We start from the raw sequence: 16,739 nt of genomic DNA, 5'->3' as shown, positions 1-16,739 counted from the left end.
CATATTGTAGGGACTAGTGTATCCATGCATTGCCATAGAGACTAATGGGAGAGAGGAAGCGTTGGTAGGCTGAGAAATAATGGGCAGGCAGAGCAGCAGAGACACATTGGCATCATCCTTTTAACTGCAAGTCTAAGTGCAGCATGTACTTTTGGTCTGCTGTTGTGGCAACTATTTCCAAAGCATCCCGGTGATTTTAGCTGTTCCTTCAATTTCTGGTACCTGTAAAGTCCATTCTAAGAACCATCTATTTTTTTTCCTGATAACAACATGCTCTTCTTGCTACTGCTTTAGTGCTGTAGAAAATAGGTATGTCCAATTGTTTAGTAATATATTTTAGCTTGTATTTTGAAGGACATTTTTTTCTGCTGGCTCCTTTTAGCCACTTTACTTTTGTTGTCACATTGTTCTACTTGAGCATTTTATGGACTGCATTCTTCGATCACATACTATCCAGTGAATCCGCAATAAAGTCAGTAGTATTGATTTTTGATAGATACACTGTGATGTAGGAATTTGTTGATTTTTATTCTTTTAATGGTGCCTATTTCTTTGACTTGACAAGAATGGAAATTATCAAAAATCAGGTATAGCCTTTTTGTTATAAACAGATGTGACAGTTGTATAAAGCTGCTCTTTAAGTTTTAGCTTCGGGTTGGAATTACAACATTGTGCTCAATCAAGCAAAAGGCAGGTTTTTTAGTCAGAGAAGTAAGAACTATTGGGTAGTATTCTGTTCTGTCTCTAGTCTCTAGCAAATGTCAGCAAAACCAATTTGATTTCCTTTGCTGAATAAAGTTTATAGTTCTAAAATGGTCAAGTATAGCCAATTTTATATAGTTTCATTTAATAGGTAACAATGGATACGATTCTTTTAAAATGATTGTCACATATTAAATACAAATTAAAATACATATTTCCAAAGTGAAGAGATCAAAAATTAGATACAACAGAAAATAAGTGAACAAAAATATTGGAAAAACAAGAATATAATATTCTTGTTAGATTTCCCTGGAATTGAATATGCTAAGATAATTGCCTACATGGGGAAAGAAAAGGAGGAAAACAGATTAAATTCCTTCTATTCTTATTATGTCTTTCTAATTCTTTTGATCAGGAATACTTAATAAAGTCCTGCCTTATTGCATACAATATTTAATTTAGCTCAATCTAATAAAAACTGTAATGTTTGTAGGTTATTTTTAATTTTGAAATCATCACTAGAAAGCAATCTGATGTGATATCCATATGGAATTATGACACTATGGACTTTACAAAGATATGATATGATACTTCAAGGAACCTGAAAATTCAGTAAATATACAGAAGTCTACATGCTAAACATTGTGTGTTTATGCAAAATGTTAAATATGAATACAGGTTTAGAAAAGCATTATTATGTATATACAGGTCTGAACAGTTAAAGAATATGTAATATGGGTCTAATTTTCAAGTCACTGGAGAGGTAAGTAGGCAGGTCAATACATGTGACTATTAAGAACTTGAAAAACAAAACATAATTCTATATTGATAACAAATGGCAAGTACTTTTTTTGGCCTGCAAAGACATTACAGTAGCTCATTAAGCAATAAAAAGGGGAATTGTGGTTTTATAAACAACTGTACTTAAAACACCAGAACTAAAATGTGGAAGCTGTATTTTCAGTAGCTTTGAGAAATAAAATGTTGACAAGACATTTTGTACATGCGTGTGTTATGCATAGGGAGGAAGTGAATTCAGAGGTATTCCAATGTTTTATCTCTCATTTTAAAATAATATAAAAAAGATTTTATTGCCTTTTAATCTTTCCTTTAGCAATATTCCATTTTATGCAGCATATTTAGTTCCTTTACACATATTACATTACAATATTCTCTTGTTCAAAAAATAAATATCTTCCTTAACATGTACCAGCATTGCCCTAGAACATGGCAACGATATATTTAAATGTGCTCTGAGTGTCTGAAATCCCAGGATAAGAAATGTAGTTAGTTAAGCAGTTAGACTTGAATTGACTCTTGTTGAAAATAGATCTCTAATAAGAGTATTAGGCAGCATTTAGTATTTATGATAAGTCAACAAGTAATGATACCTACTACAAGGTCTATTGTTTAAAATTGTCATTTTCTTCGGTGTAAATCACTATTTTATGGCTTTGTAATTCAGTTCAGTAAATTGTCTCCTAACCACACACAAAACTTGGAAAGAAATCCCTCTGTTTGACACATTTATTTATTTTTTAAAATATGGTTTTAATTTTATTTCAGTAAGAACTCTTAACATGAAATCTACACTCTTAACAAGGTTTTAAGTGTACAGTACAGTATTATAGACTTCAATTACAATGTTGTACAGCAGATCTCTAGAGCTTATTCATATTGCTTGACAAACTTTATGCCCCTTGATTAGTAACTCCCCATTTCCCTCTCCTCCAGCCCCTGGCAACCATTACTTCACTCTTTGATACTATGAATTTGACTATTTTAGGTACTTCATATAAGTGGAATCATGCAATAGTTGTCTTTCTGTAACTTGCTCATTTTACTTAGTATAATGAATGTTATCAGGGTTCATCAATGTCACATATTGCATAACTTCCTTATCTTTTAAGACTGGTTTCCATTACATGTATATATCACAATTGCTATATCCATTCCTCAATTGATGGACATATAGGTTGTTTCCACCTCTTGGCTATTTTGAACAGTGCTGTAGTGAAAAAGAGTCCTAATAGTTCTTTGATATCCTGATTTCAGTTCTTTTGGATAAATAGCCAACCCCAGAAGTGGGATTGCTACTTCATAGGGTAGTTCTATTTTTAACTTTTGGAGGAACCTCTATACTGTTTTCTGTTGCAGCTTTACCATTTTGCACTCCTAACAACAATGTGCAAAGCTTCCAATTTCTTTACATCCTCACCAGCACTTTTTTTTCAATAATAGCCATCTTGACAGGTATAAAGGGAACTGTTATTGTGGCTTTGATTTGTATTTTCCTGATGATTTGTAACACTGAGCATTTGTTCATATACCTTTTAGCCATTGTCTGCCTTATTTGGAGAAATGTCTATTCAAGTCTTCAGCCCATTTTAAACTCAGGTTATTAGTGGGGTTTTGCTGTTGAGTTTTAGGAGTTCCTTACAAGTTTTGGAGATTAACCTCAATTCATATATGGTTTGCAAATTTTCCTCCCATTCCATAGGTTGCATTTTCATTCTGTTGATTGTGTCTTTTTATGTGAAGAAGCTTTTTTAGTTTGATGTAGAGCCACTTGTTTATTTTTGTTTTTGTCGTCTATGCTTTTTGTGTTGTATCTATGAAATCATTGCCAAGACCAATATAATGTATCTTTTCTTCTATGCTTTCTTCTAGTAGCTTTACACTTGCAAGACTACATTTAGTATTTAATCCATTTTGAGTTGAATTTGGTGTATGGTGTAAGTTAGAGGTCCAATTTCATTCTTTTGTATGTGATATCCAGTTTTTCTAACACCATTTCTTGAAGAGACTATCCTTTACCCATTCTGTTTTCTTGATATCCTTGTAGAACAACAGTTGACTGTACATCATGGATTGATTTCCGGGCTCTCTGTTCTGTTCCATTTATCTATATGTATGTCTACATGTCAGTACTATACTGTTTTGATTTAGTATAGCTTTATAATATACTATGAAATCAGGAAGTATGCTGCCTCTGGCTCTGCTCTTTTTTCTCAAGATTGATTTGTTTGTTTGTGGTCTTTGTGGTTCCGGATGAATTTTAGGATTGTTTTTTCTGTTTCTTTAAAAAAATACCACTGAGATATTAAAAGGGATACTGTGAATCTGTAGATTGCTTTGGACAGTATGGACATTTTAACAATATTAAATCTCCCAAACCATAAGCATGGAATGTATTTTTGTTTGTTTCTTGTTTAATTTCTTTTATCAATCTTTTATAGTTTTTAGTGTACAAGTCTTTCATCTCCTTAGTTAAATTTATTTCTAGGTATTTTATTCTTTTTGGTGTTATCGTAAATGGGACTGTTTTTTCAATTTTTTTCCCAGATAGTTTGTTGTTAGTGTATAGAAACAGAACTGTGTTTTATATGTTGATTTTGTATCCTGCCACTTGGCAACTTTACTGGATTAATTAATTCTAAGAGGCTTGTTTTTTTTCCTTTATGGAGTCTCTAGGGTTTTCTATACATAAAATCTTGTGTTCTGCAAACAGGGACAATTTCACCTCTTCCTTTACAATTTGAATACATTTTCTTTTCTTATCTAATTACTCTGGCTAGGACTTACACTACTGTGTTGAAAAGAAGTGGTGAAAGCAGGCATCCTTTCTCTTTTCCAGATCTGACTGGAAAACATTTTAGTTTTTCATCATGGAGTATGATGTTATCTGTGAGTTTTTCATATGTGGCCTTTATTATTTTGAGCTAATTTTCTACTAGTCCTAGTTTTTGAGAGTTTTATCATGAAAGGGTGCTGAATTTTGTCAAATGCTTTTTCTGCATCTATTAATGTAATCACATGATCTTTAGCCTGTTAATGTGGCGTACAACATTAATTTTCTTACATTGAATGACATTTATTTTTAACAAATGGTGGTCTGAATCTTTTTTCTTTTTCTCTATTTCCCCCCCTTTTTATTTAATTAACTGTGGAAAAGGCATATCAATATAAACATAAAAGTATACAATACTTAATGTATCTGTACCTAATAGGAAAACTTCTCTCATAAACATATAAAGCAAAATCTATATATATTTCTAGAGTTTCTTTGGTTAGGACTTAGTTTATCGAGGCACCTTCAACTCCTAGACTTAGACTCCTCATTCTGACTTGTTCAAGGTACACATATCCATTGGAGACTAGAGCAGTGATTCCAGCCATGATAGTGTAATGAGTATTTGGTAAGGTTTGAGGTACCCATTATACTGCACTTGTCTAAATTATAACCTAATTCAAGCAATCAAAATATGATATTCTGTTTTGTAAAACTGTTCCTAGAATTAAAAGTATTTGACCATTATAATGCTTGAGTGTATTAAGTATGAATATATGTGTAATTTGAATGCTTTGATTTAGTTTATCTGTCCTTTAGTCTAATAGTGTATTTAGCAAAATGTTGATCATTTTTTTCCTTTTGTCTACTTTTTGTGTTTTATTGCAAACCCGAAAAGCATCAGCAAATTTTTTTCACTGTCTCTCCATCTTTTTCTCTCTTTCTCTACCCCTTCTCTTCTCCCTCTCTTTTTCTGTCTTTTCTCTTTTTTTCATTCCCTCTTTTCTTTTTAATGTTGAATAAACTTTGTCATCGTTCTACATTCCAAGTTCTTCATCTTAGTCCTTTCGATTTAGTCCATTCACTGCTCATATTTTCAGTCCATGTTACAGAGCTGGTTTGGGCAGGGTAGGGGCATGAAGAGTCAGACTATCTCCATCCACTCTGGGCTCCTCCATGGAGAACTATGTAATTTCTATACTTCAAAATCTTCTTATTATTATTACTAACATCTAAATATATGTGTGTATTGCTTCTTTCCTTCCTTTCTTAAACTATCTTGCCTAATTTGGCATTTTGGGAGTGATAATTGAGGTAGATGGAAGCTGGGTTAATATTATTCTGTGTGGCTGCATTTACTATTCTGTATATTCGCATAGTTGTTCCTCTCATTCTTTTACTGACAGATTGCCAGCTGCCACTGCTGCTGTCATTTTCCTGTCTCAAGAATCCTTTCCATGTTTACATTTTTCTTCCTAACCTAAAATCTGAGAATTTAAATCACCGAGCCCATTAAAGTTGTGTATTAATTAGGCATAAACACATCCTGGGCAATGGCTTAAGATCCTCTTCCATAGACACTTCAGAATGTAAGCTTTGTAATTATGACTTAAATGGTTCACAAATCCTTTTCAACTTCTATTTTAGACAGTAGATATTTCTGGAGTTCTGACTCGCAAGTTTGTTTTTACTCTAGCTAATTTTTTATAACATGATAGATGGTATCAATGTTATCCTTTCTTTCTGTTAGAGAGGCAGCACTCATTCTTCTTCTGGCACAAATATTATCAAGCATTTAATTGAACCTGGAAATTATCAGCTTCATTTATTTCATTCTGGGGTTTATCTCCATTCCTTTATATCCTTCGCAAGCCAGACTGCCTAGATTGAAATCCCAGTTCCACCTTATACGAGCTATGTGAGTTACGGCAAGTTACCTAAACTATTTCTAAACTATTTCTCATTTTTCTAATAACTGAAATAAAGTAGTAATAGTACCTTCCTCATACAATTAAATGAGTTAATATAGGTAAAGCTTTTGGAGAATGCCTGGTACATATTAAGGCCTATAATTGTCTTCATCTAATTGTAAACTCCACAAGGAAAGCATTTTTTTCTTTTTTGTTTTAATATCCAATGTACTAAGTAAAGTTAGTACTGAGTAAATATATGTAGAATTAGTAATTTTTCTTAAAATAGAAAATAGGTACATCCCTCTATTTGTAATCAATTTGTTTTGTTTGATCATGAACCTGCCTAATTAGGCTTCTGATATGATTTTTAATCTTTGTTATATCATGGAACCAATTTAAGCATCTGAGTAATCTGAGCATAGATATGTCATAGATTAGGAGGCTATGTGCCCAAGTGTTTTGTAATCATGGTAAAAACTTGCTCTAAGCAATCCTTTAGAAATTATCTAACAGAATTTCCTCATTGTTTGGAGGAGAAGACAGAGGCCCAGCAGAGTTTATTTCTTTTTATTTATTTATTTCAGGATACTATGAGGGTAAAAACACATGGTGCTCACACGGTAGTAATATTCTTCAGAGATTAGGGGATTGGGGGTGGGTGAAATCACAACTAATGGACGCGGTGAGCATTGTAGGGGGGAAAAGGCATGCCTCAAATCATGGTTTGGGTGTGGCAAAGTCATAACAGCATTATTCTTTAAGATGGACTGTAAATAATCCTTAGCCAAAATTACTATATAATAAAGCTATAGACTCATAAAGAGCTTCAGATAAGAGACTGAAATAAAGTATCCCCAGGACAGATAATGAAAAAAAAAAAACTAATCTAGATCAGACAAAATCTTTTTCCCAATAGGAGTGAACCTTCCCTGTGGTACAAAATGAAAAAATAAAAGTATAGCTGTGAGATTAACACCGCAGCTAGAGGTCTTAGAGATGATGTCTTTATATGTTCTGTTGTTGATATATTGCTCTCGCAAGAGAGTCTTAAATCCTGACTGATTTGATAAATCCATATTGAATTATCTACATACTGGTTCTATTATGAAAAAGGCTATGTGCCTTTTATTTTGGTTCTAGAGTCACAATTTGGCTTAATTACGTGGCTTATTAATAGCAATGTTCAGTAGTATAACTGAACAAAGAATTGAGTACAAATGAGTGTAAATAATGTATTGTATTTACTTTTTATGAATAGTGTAATAATTTTTGATAGATAAGTTCTTTACCATCTCCTTGTTAATACTATGAAACATAGTTAAGTTCAAATGGGTTGGATAATGAAAGAACTGGCAGGTGTTCATAACTAGAATTTTTTAAATGGCTCATGAAATCCTGAGTGATCTGTCATATTCTTTCACACTGATTTTGTTTTGTTTTAATATTTTTATTAAATTTATGATGAATAGTCAGGGCTCAGATGTAGTTTATGTTCACTAATTTTTTTTTATTATTTCAGGATATTATGGGGGTACAAACATTTTGGTTATATAAATGGCTTTTGTACTGTTTGAGTCAAAGTTATAAGTATGCTCATCCCCCAGATAGTGTGCATTGTATGAGCTAGGTATGAATTTACCTATCTCCTCCGCCCCACTTCCACTTGTTTGATTGCCAATGAATGTTATTTCCATATGTGCACATAAATATTGATTGATTAGTTCCAATTTAATGGCGAGTACCTGTGGTGTTTGTTTATCCATTCGTGTGATACTTCACTTAGAAGAATGGTCTCCAGCTCCATCCAGGTTAATTCAAGAGGTGTTAGTTCACCATTTTTAATGGCTGAAGTACTCCATGGTACACATATACCTCATTTTATTAATCCACTCATGTATTGATGGGCACTTGGGTTGTTTGAATTGTACTGCTATAAATATTTGAGTGTAGGTGTCTTTTTTTATAGAATGTATTTTTTTCCTTTGGTAAATACCCAACAGTGGGATTGCTGGATCAAATGGTAATTCTACTTTTAGTTCTTTGAGGTAGCTTTCTACTACTTTCTATAGATGTTATTCACTAATTTTTGAAGTTACCATTCTTACATTCAGTAGGACTTTATGAAGCACCTAAATTCTTGTCAAATCCTCTTCTGGGCACTGGTGGTACAAAGATGAAAAACCCTAACCTTTTAACCCTTATATCCTATTCCTAAATATCTTACAGTGGAAGAGCAGGAGCAGATATTCTAATGAGGGGGTATTATAAGCAGCTATGCTCATACAAAAGAGGAAGCAACTCAATTGGCCTGGAAAAAAGTTGGAAATTTGGTGAAAATTTTGTATTGTTATTTGAGCATGATAAATTACCTCATGGTTGCTTTACTAAGTAGACAAGCTAAGCACTGGAAGAGAGTTTTAGGCAACACAAATAGAAAGTTAATGCTTTGCTGATCTTGTGATAATCTAGTACTACACCTAAAATTTTGCTGTTATCCATTAAGCATAAGAATATGTTATGGACAACACATCTCTTAGTTGGAAGTGGTTAGCTTGGACTTTCTCTCCATAAGTGATGACCCTCTAGGATTCTGCTCCTGAAGATGAATGCTCAGTTTCTTGTAAACTTGAATGAGAACAAGTTTATCAAGACCTCACCTGTTGGAAAGGACAGTAAGGACTCTTGACGAAAGGAAGGAGATATGTGTGGTGCTACAGATTTTCTTCATCATGACTTTCTATTGTTTATGACAACCTTTGAAGCTATTAGGTATTAGTACCCCAACTATTGGTATAGATTATGGACTGATAATCTTTTTTGCTTCATTAACTTTTGCTTACTTTAGAACACAAACTCTATTTCTAGCTTTTCTATTTATCTCATTCAGTGATTAGATTCAAATGTGTCACTTGTTATATTTTGTAAAGTCTCAGTTCACTGAAGAATAAACCTTTTAGCAATTTTCTCTACTCACTGTGCTCTGATGACATTAACGGCTTGGTCAAGGATCATAAATGTACATGACTTCAGAGAAGAGGCAGGTGATGGAAACAAGTAAAATCAGTGAAGACAACAGGAGTGATAGTGAGAGAGCTGATTCTCTTCTTGTCAAGTTGTAAGCTTCTAAGTGCAGGGATTCTTTTACTGTTTCATTCACCGATACATCACAGGTGACTATTTCAGAGCCAGATACACAGTAGATGCTCTAGAAATACTTACTGTATGAATGGAGAGTATATTGTACTAGGGAGAACAAACAATGCTTAAAAGCATTCATTCACTGACGACAATAATAATAACAATAGATACCATGGAGGCAAATGAAACCCATCTAGGGAATCCCTGGTCTGTGACTCATGGTCACATGAATTAGGTTTCTTGAAAAAGACTTTTATACAAATTTCCATGAAGGAACACTCTTATTCTTCCTTCTTAATTACTTCCAGAAATATTTGTCCTGCAAATATTAAAATAATGAAAAATGCATGTTAGCTTCAATATTTATAGCAAAAGATCTCTCCTGCATTAAACATTATTTATGAAAATGATTTCAAGTACTGCCATATCCTGGGGCATCATTTTAAATAGAATTTCCCAGTATGATGTCATTCTTGGGCTTCATGAGAATCAATCAATATATGAATGATACTATTTGAATAATAACTCCAACTAAATGGGTAGACTATTTTGAGTTTTCAAATCAACTTCTAATATATTTTCTCATCTTTATTTTGTGAGATGTTCACTGTTACTTGTATTTCAGTGAAATACATGTTGAAAATGGATTCCAATGTACTGTATCAAAATACAGTGATATCCTCTCTTCGTGAAATGACTAGTTATTCCAAAGGAAACATTTTTCTATTCCTAGAATCTGTAAGCATAGTTTAAGCATGTCTCTCTACACACAAACTAGACTGGGTTTGCTTAGCATCTGTAAATGTTTTATGATTTTAAAAATGTAGGGTCATGGAACAGAAGCAGAAAGTTAACTGTGTTTTTCCTTCCTGTCTCCTTAACTCATACTGTCTTCTCATTCATTCCATTTTGAACCTATATCCAGATTGATAAATGTGCCTCCACTTACCAGCCATCCCGTCGTTGTTTTTTCTTTCTTTTATCTTTTTCACGTTGTCTCCACATAGCCAATCATTGATTATTGATTTACTGGAAACAGTGTCACAGCAGACATTGTGAGTGGCTTGCCTCGTCCTCCTAGCCTGGCCTAGAGGTTACTACAGTTTCTTAGGACAGATTCCATATTCTATATCCTTCTTCCTGCAGACTCTCTGAATATAGGAATGTATTCAGCCAGAGCATGAGATGAGGAAATTGAGGCCCACAGAACAACCACAATTAATGAGGGACAGGAGTTGCTGGATAAACACTCTAGCTGGCCTCCTTGTACTCCAGAGAGAGAGTTCTGAGGTGCCCTCTACTTGGTCTCTCAGAGGGTTCCCAGAAGTAGGGAACCGAGTTTATCACAGTGATAACTTGCTCATTAGTGCTCCTTTACTGGCTTTTCTTCCTTTCCTGTTGCCCTTCTCTGCTCCTTCAATATGTTCCTGGGATCCCAGCCCAAATGAACTGCTGGATCAAGGTCTGCTTTTGGGGGGATTCAAACTAGGCAAATATTTTGATTTGCTTTATCAAAGATTGATTAACTGTATGTGGAAGGTTTTATATCTAGGTTCTCTGTTCTGATCCATAGGTCTGTGTCTCTCTGTTCTTGTGCCAGTACCATGCTGTTTTGGTTACTATAGCCTTGTAATATAGCCTGAAGTCTGGTCAATTGATGTCTCCCAATTTGTTCTTTTTGCTTAAGGTTGCTTTGGCTATGCAGGGTCTTCTCTGGTTCCACACAAAGCATAGAACATTTCTTCTAGATCTATGTTGGCATTTTAATAGGGATTGCATTGAATCTGTAGATGACTTTGGGTAGTACAGACATTTTAACAATGTTGATTCTGCCAACCCAGGAGCATGGTATATTTTTCCATATGTTAACATCCTCTGCTATTTCCTTCCTCGGTGTTTTGTAGTTCTCCCTATAGAGGTCTTTTGCCTTCTTAAATATATTCCCAGGTATTTTATTTTCTTTGTTGCTATTGTGCAAGTTATTGAGTCTTCAATTTGGTTCTCAGGAAAGAGTAATAGTTTGACCTCTTCTTTCCCCATTTGGGAAATCCCCATTGATTTCCTTCTCTTGTCTGATTGCTCTGGCTAGGACTTCCAGCACTATGTTGAATAGAAGTGGTGAGAGTGGGCAACGTTGTCTGGTTACAGTTCTAAGCAGGAATGCTTTCAACATTTCCCCAGTCAGTATGGTGTTGGCTGTGAGTTTGCCATATATAGCTTTTATCATTTTCAGGTAAGTCTTGTCCAAAAAAAAAAGAAAAAGAAAAAGAAAAACCAACTAAGCAAATAGTATCCTAGATGAGAATTTTTGAAATTTGGAGTTCACTCCAGTTTTTTTATGTTTCTCCTTTCTGATGATCTTCCCTATGAATTAGGTTACTTTATAACACTCAGATCACCTTCATTAAAAAAAACAAGAGTCAGAGTATCTCTAATTCAAGGCTAATGGCCAGTTTATGCAGTAATTAACCACTTCATAGCAATTTAATCAAGGTCTGGATGGATATCTAAGTTCCTTTTTTAGAACGAAAAGCCCCAGATCTATAGAGAGCCAAAGTCTGAAGAATATAAAGATGGATAGCACTGCATTTTGTTTTCAGATTTTTAAAATCATGTTTATCTTCATGTTTACCAATTATGTTAGATAGCAGTAAAACCAAACACTCAAGAAGTCATTCACCTCTACTAAAATAGTATTCTCTTCCAACAGAATGTATTCTTAATTAACTCCAAACTAAATCTTTGCATCACACATCCAGAGGATTTTATGAGGAACTCATTCACTAAAATTTGTAATGGGCATGAATCCCAGTCTACAAACTCAGGTTGGAAAGAAATATATCTTTCTTTGTTATTTCATAATTCAATTTTATTTTTCTTTCAACCACCTATTTTGCCATAATTTCAGAACTTCTGTGTCTATCAATTTGGAGTTTCCACTTTGTTTAAATTCTAAGGGAGACTGCTGTGCCAAGACCTGGAGCATATAGCCTGGATCTTCTATGACAGGAATGTATTTCCTGAGACCCCTCTCATTACTATTGTCTTGATACTTTCAGCTCTGGATAGCTATCCTGCTCTTTCCATTCCACCATTGTGGAGCTGGGAGCTGTTTCCCTGGGGTGTGGGGTCTTTTCCATCAGGCAACTATGTCCTTGTCTGTCTAGCTAGTCATACTAAGTGACCTAGAATAGAAAGGGATACACAGATCCCCTCTGCTATTTAATATCCAAACCTTTGGGATTTGGTGTGGATGTCAAGAGGCCAATTATCCCTGTCTTGGGCCCACTGAAGTGTCTGTTACTCAGCCCAAGAAAACTTTTCTTTTTTGTTTGCCAAGGGAAGAGGTGCTGAAGGGGACATGAGAAGAATTCCCTTTCTCAGAGATGTTTTCTAAAATATACTTTCTATATTTCAGTTAGTTAAATTCTGTTAAGAGTTTATGATTTTGGAAAATATAAACCACAGATATTTTACCCTTCCCTCTGCTCTTTTCTTCTGCCCTTCTCTCTCTCCCCCCATCTCTTACATTCTTTTCATTCTACCTCATCATTTCTCTCCCAGGGCCAATAACATATATCTATCTATCTATAAAGTATTCCCACAGAGCACATCCAACATTCTAGAATGTTGGCATGCTGATCTTGAAGAGGAGAGTCAGATTTCTGTGACAACTGCTATGGTGACCTCTGCCTTCCATCATTAAGTGCTGGCAGGGTACCAGTCTGAAAGTCTGACTGACACCGCAGTTATTTTTAAGACTATGTATGTAGAGAACTTTTTTAGCTGGTGGTGTATAGTTGAAATTATTTTTATATAATTTGAGCCATGTTTTGAAAATGACTATAAAATGTGTTTAAAACAACCTATAATTTTGTAATAAAAATGTTTCATTTAATTTGAAAGATTTCCTGTGTTTTCCTTATGTATTTCACCTTTTTCTATTTTTCATTTTAGTTTGATGAGCATCCCAAATGTAAATTTCATGCTATCCCATCCAGTGTGTTTTTCTTGTCACCTTTTAGCTGTCATGTTTAAATTTTATATTACTTATAAGTGAGCTAAAAGTAATGATCTGTCTCATATGTTGCTGTGAAGAATGAATGGACATTTAAATTTTGTAACTCTTTTGGAACAGTGTACTTTTCTCATCGTGATAAGGAAATTTATGGCCTGTATGGCCTTCTATGTTTATCCTAATATAGCAATAGGGTAATTCAACCAACACATGCTGTAGACATACACTGAGCATGCAGTTATGTACCTGATTTAGTACAGTGAGCTTTTACCTTTCCTCATGTCTGAGGGACTCAGGATGGTTGGACAGTTGTTGGACATTGTGGAAAAATAGCATTTATCAAGTACCTTTTGTCCATGAGCTTTTAAAGGTCCTATGAAAATGCTGAATCTTGAAAAACAAGAGTTTCAATCTAGAAATAATAGACAACACAAATATTTAATTATATCATTTCAAAATGTATGGGTGTATTTAAGCATGTTTTAAAGTCAAAATGGTCTTAAAATATTTATTCCATATGCAGTGAAGATAATTGCATTTTATAGGAATATTTTATTCTAGTCATTTATTAATTTTCACATGTATTGACTTGCCCTACTAATATTTATTAAGCACCCATTAATTTCCAAGCACTAGACCAGACTATGAGGGCAATAATAAAAACAGTGACAAAAGAAAACACCTATTCAGTGCGTATTTTGTATCAGCTACTGTTGTGAGGGCTTTAAACATTTTAAATCTTCTCAATACTATAAGACAGTTAAAATTATTTTCCTCCATTTCAACAGTGTGAAATTGAGGCGCTCAGAGGAGAAAGTTCTTGCCCAAGTTCACACAGTTATTAAGTGGCAGAGTCAAGATTTGAACCCAGGTGTCTTTCTCCAGAATTTGTGTGCTTACTACATAACTATTCCTCCATACTTCAGAGAATGCAATCATGATACTTTACTTCTGGCTAAACAGCCATAGTGTTAGCCCAGCTAATAATATACAATGTGATATGAAAGGGGAAAATTTGGGGGGCTATGGAAGCCTATGAGAAGGAAATGACTAACCCAGAATGTTTTACATTACCCTTTGTATGCCCCCAAATTAACAAATGATCCATCCAGTATGAAATATTTTATTTAAAATATTTTAATAATATATGAAAATATTTTAATGTTTTTCCTATTATTTTTCCTCTAGGACATGATTTATACTTGAGCTTGATAAATCCTAATGTCTGTATGGTTCTTAAGCAAAGCTATATAGTTTTAAAAAGCTTATATTTGTGGAATCGAAAATAAGACACTAGAACAAAACTGACAATGATTTCAACTATTTTGGGGGAGTATTTAAAGGTAGAAAAGTTTGATACTAAAATATATGTGAATATTCTTAAAGTCTTAAAATTCTTAGCCACTTTGTGGTCTGCTTGGGCCATTTTTAATTTCAGGTATAATCAGAGAAAATAAATACCATCAATAATAAAATTAACATGAACAAACACTGTGTTTTCAACTGAAATTTGGAAAGGAGAAAATTTTTAATAAGATTGTGAATGTAGTTCTACAACGCATTGTGGTTAAAACAGTGATCTTATTGTTATATATGTATTCCTTTTTGAGCTTTGAAATTCTCTTGAACTTTTTCCTTTAAATAATGTCCAAGAGAAAACAACTTGTCCTCATACAAATCAACTTCAAAGGCAAATATTTCTTGACTTAATGCCACCCCGTTGTGTGTTTCTGTCATCCAAATATATGCTATAAATGGTCTTTAGGCCATGGGCCTTTTAATTTGACTAAAATGTGATATAAAACAAATTAAGCTTTGTTAATATAATTGTTGGGATCTCTATAATTATATTTTAACCAAATACTTTTGTAAAATTATGCTATTTACTTTAAGTTGGGCTGTAGGGGTTTCCTTTACCTCTTCATGATTATGTACTAAGAATTAGTATCATATCTAGTTTCAGAATATTTAACTAGTAATATATTCCATCAATTTAATAAACACTAAATAATTCTTTGAGATACTTTTTGTCTACCAAACTCCTGTAACTTTTGCATATTAGTTTCATGATGTGAATTTTCTAACAGGTTTTTAACCATAAATCTTTATAATTTAATGTTAACTCAGAAGGGCTAATATTATGACATTTAAAATATTCTCATATTATTTAAAATGATGTTAGAAGAGTCCTCTTGGAACAATGATGTCTGAAAAGATCATGAAAGGAAAGGTGCTTCATGTCTTTCCTATAGAAACATAATATGGAATTATTTTCTTCATTCCTTTGGATTATTTTTAAATAAACCAGGCAATATTAAACCACACAAGAAATCTAGCTTTTATTCTTAGAAATACACTCTCAAACTCTAAGCTGAACTTAAGATAAAAAAGTCACACGGTACAATTGAACAGTTTAAATATTTCTAATATGGATTGATTTCATACAATAAAGCCCTAACTTTGAAATAAATATTTATGAATATATGAACTCAAATATCAGTAGAATGCATTTCTCGTCTTTATTTAGGGATGCATTATTTAGGTTAGCATGCAGTGTAAGCAGAAAAAAAGTGCTATATGTGAATATAGTTTTTGTGTAGTTGCTATTTTGAGTGCTGATGCAAAGGCTGTAACACAGCATTTTCTATTGAGTGGATGTTTACGTTTGTACTTTTTAACCTGAAAGTTTGCAATGGATTTATTTTCATTGGGGAACTATTATAACCCAAACATTAGAGGAGTGGCAGGCATGATTTGATGGCTATGTTTGAGTTCTCTTATGTTTGTTTCTTACTAAGTTTTAACACAGTGCTTAGGAGAATTCACTGCCTGGACCTTTGTGATTCAAGAGGTTAGAGATGAAGTATGAGTATTGCCATAAAATTAGATTTTGTTATTCCTTTCAAGAGCAAAAATCAGGCTCACTGAATAGCAATAAACTGGATGAGCTATGCCTTTTTCTGTTTCTTGGTTGTGTTCAGGTTGCAAAAATTCATCATTTCACCTAAGATATATCAAAAGATTAAGTAATCGACTATTTTCACCATGAAAATACAAAGTCTAAATTGCCGTGATACTTATACTAGGAATGACAGAAACAAAAGGTGACTTGCCAGCATTAAAAGAGAAAAGGATATTTTGTTTTAAAATTTTATTTAACACTTATCACTCAAATATCAGAGCAATAATCCAAGAAAACAAATTTTAATTCCCCCCTTCATGTGTAAGATTCTTAATAAAATTCTGTAATTTAATACTATTTAATTGAAATGTGAAACCATTAAATCTTGTTTAAACTTGAGTGATACCATATAATTTTGGCAAAAGAGAATGATATTTCATTCTAATTGTTTGAATGAATGAATATAATTCATGTTGTTGAATTGGAGCTGTAGCA

At 33.4% G+C, this 16,739-nt stretch overlaps 1 protein-coding gene across 2 annotated transcripts in view; it reads left to right on the top strand.

The window, feature by feature from the left end:
- Nucleotides 1-16,739, top strand: part of MDGA2 (MAM domain containing glycosylphosphatidylinositol anchor 2) — a 767,088-nt gene that overhangs the window by 512,828 nt on the left and 237,521 nt on the right. The window lies entirely within an intron of this gene.

The sequence above is a fragment of the Eulemur rufifrons genome, chromosome 2 (genome assembly GCF_041146395.1).
Source record: "Eulemur rufifrons isolate Redbay chromosome 2, OSU_ERuf_1, whole genome shotgun sequence".
In the NCBI taxonomy this organism is placed as follows: Eukaryota; Metazoa; Chordata; class Mammalia; order Primates; family Lemuridae; genus Eulemur; species Eulemur rufifrons.
The sequence above is the reverse complement of the archived record's forward strand: the minus strand, read 5'-3'. Positions and strand labels throughout refer to the sequence as shown.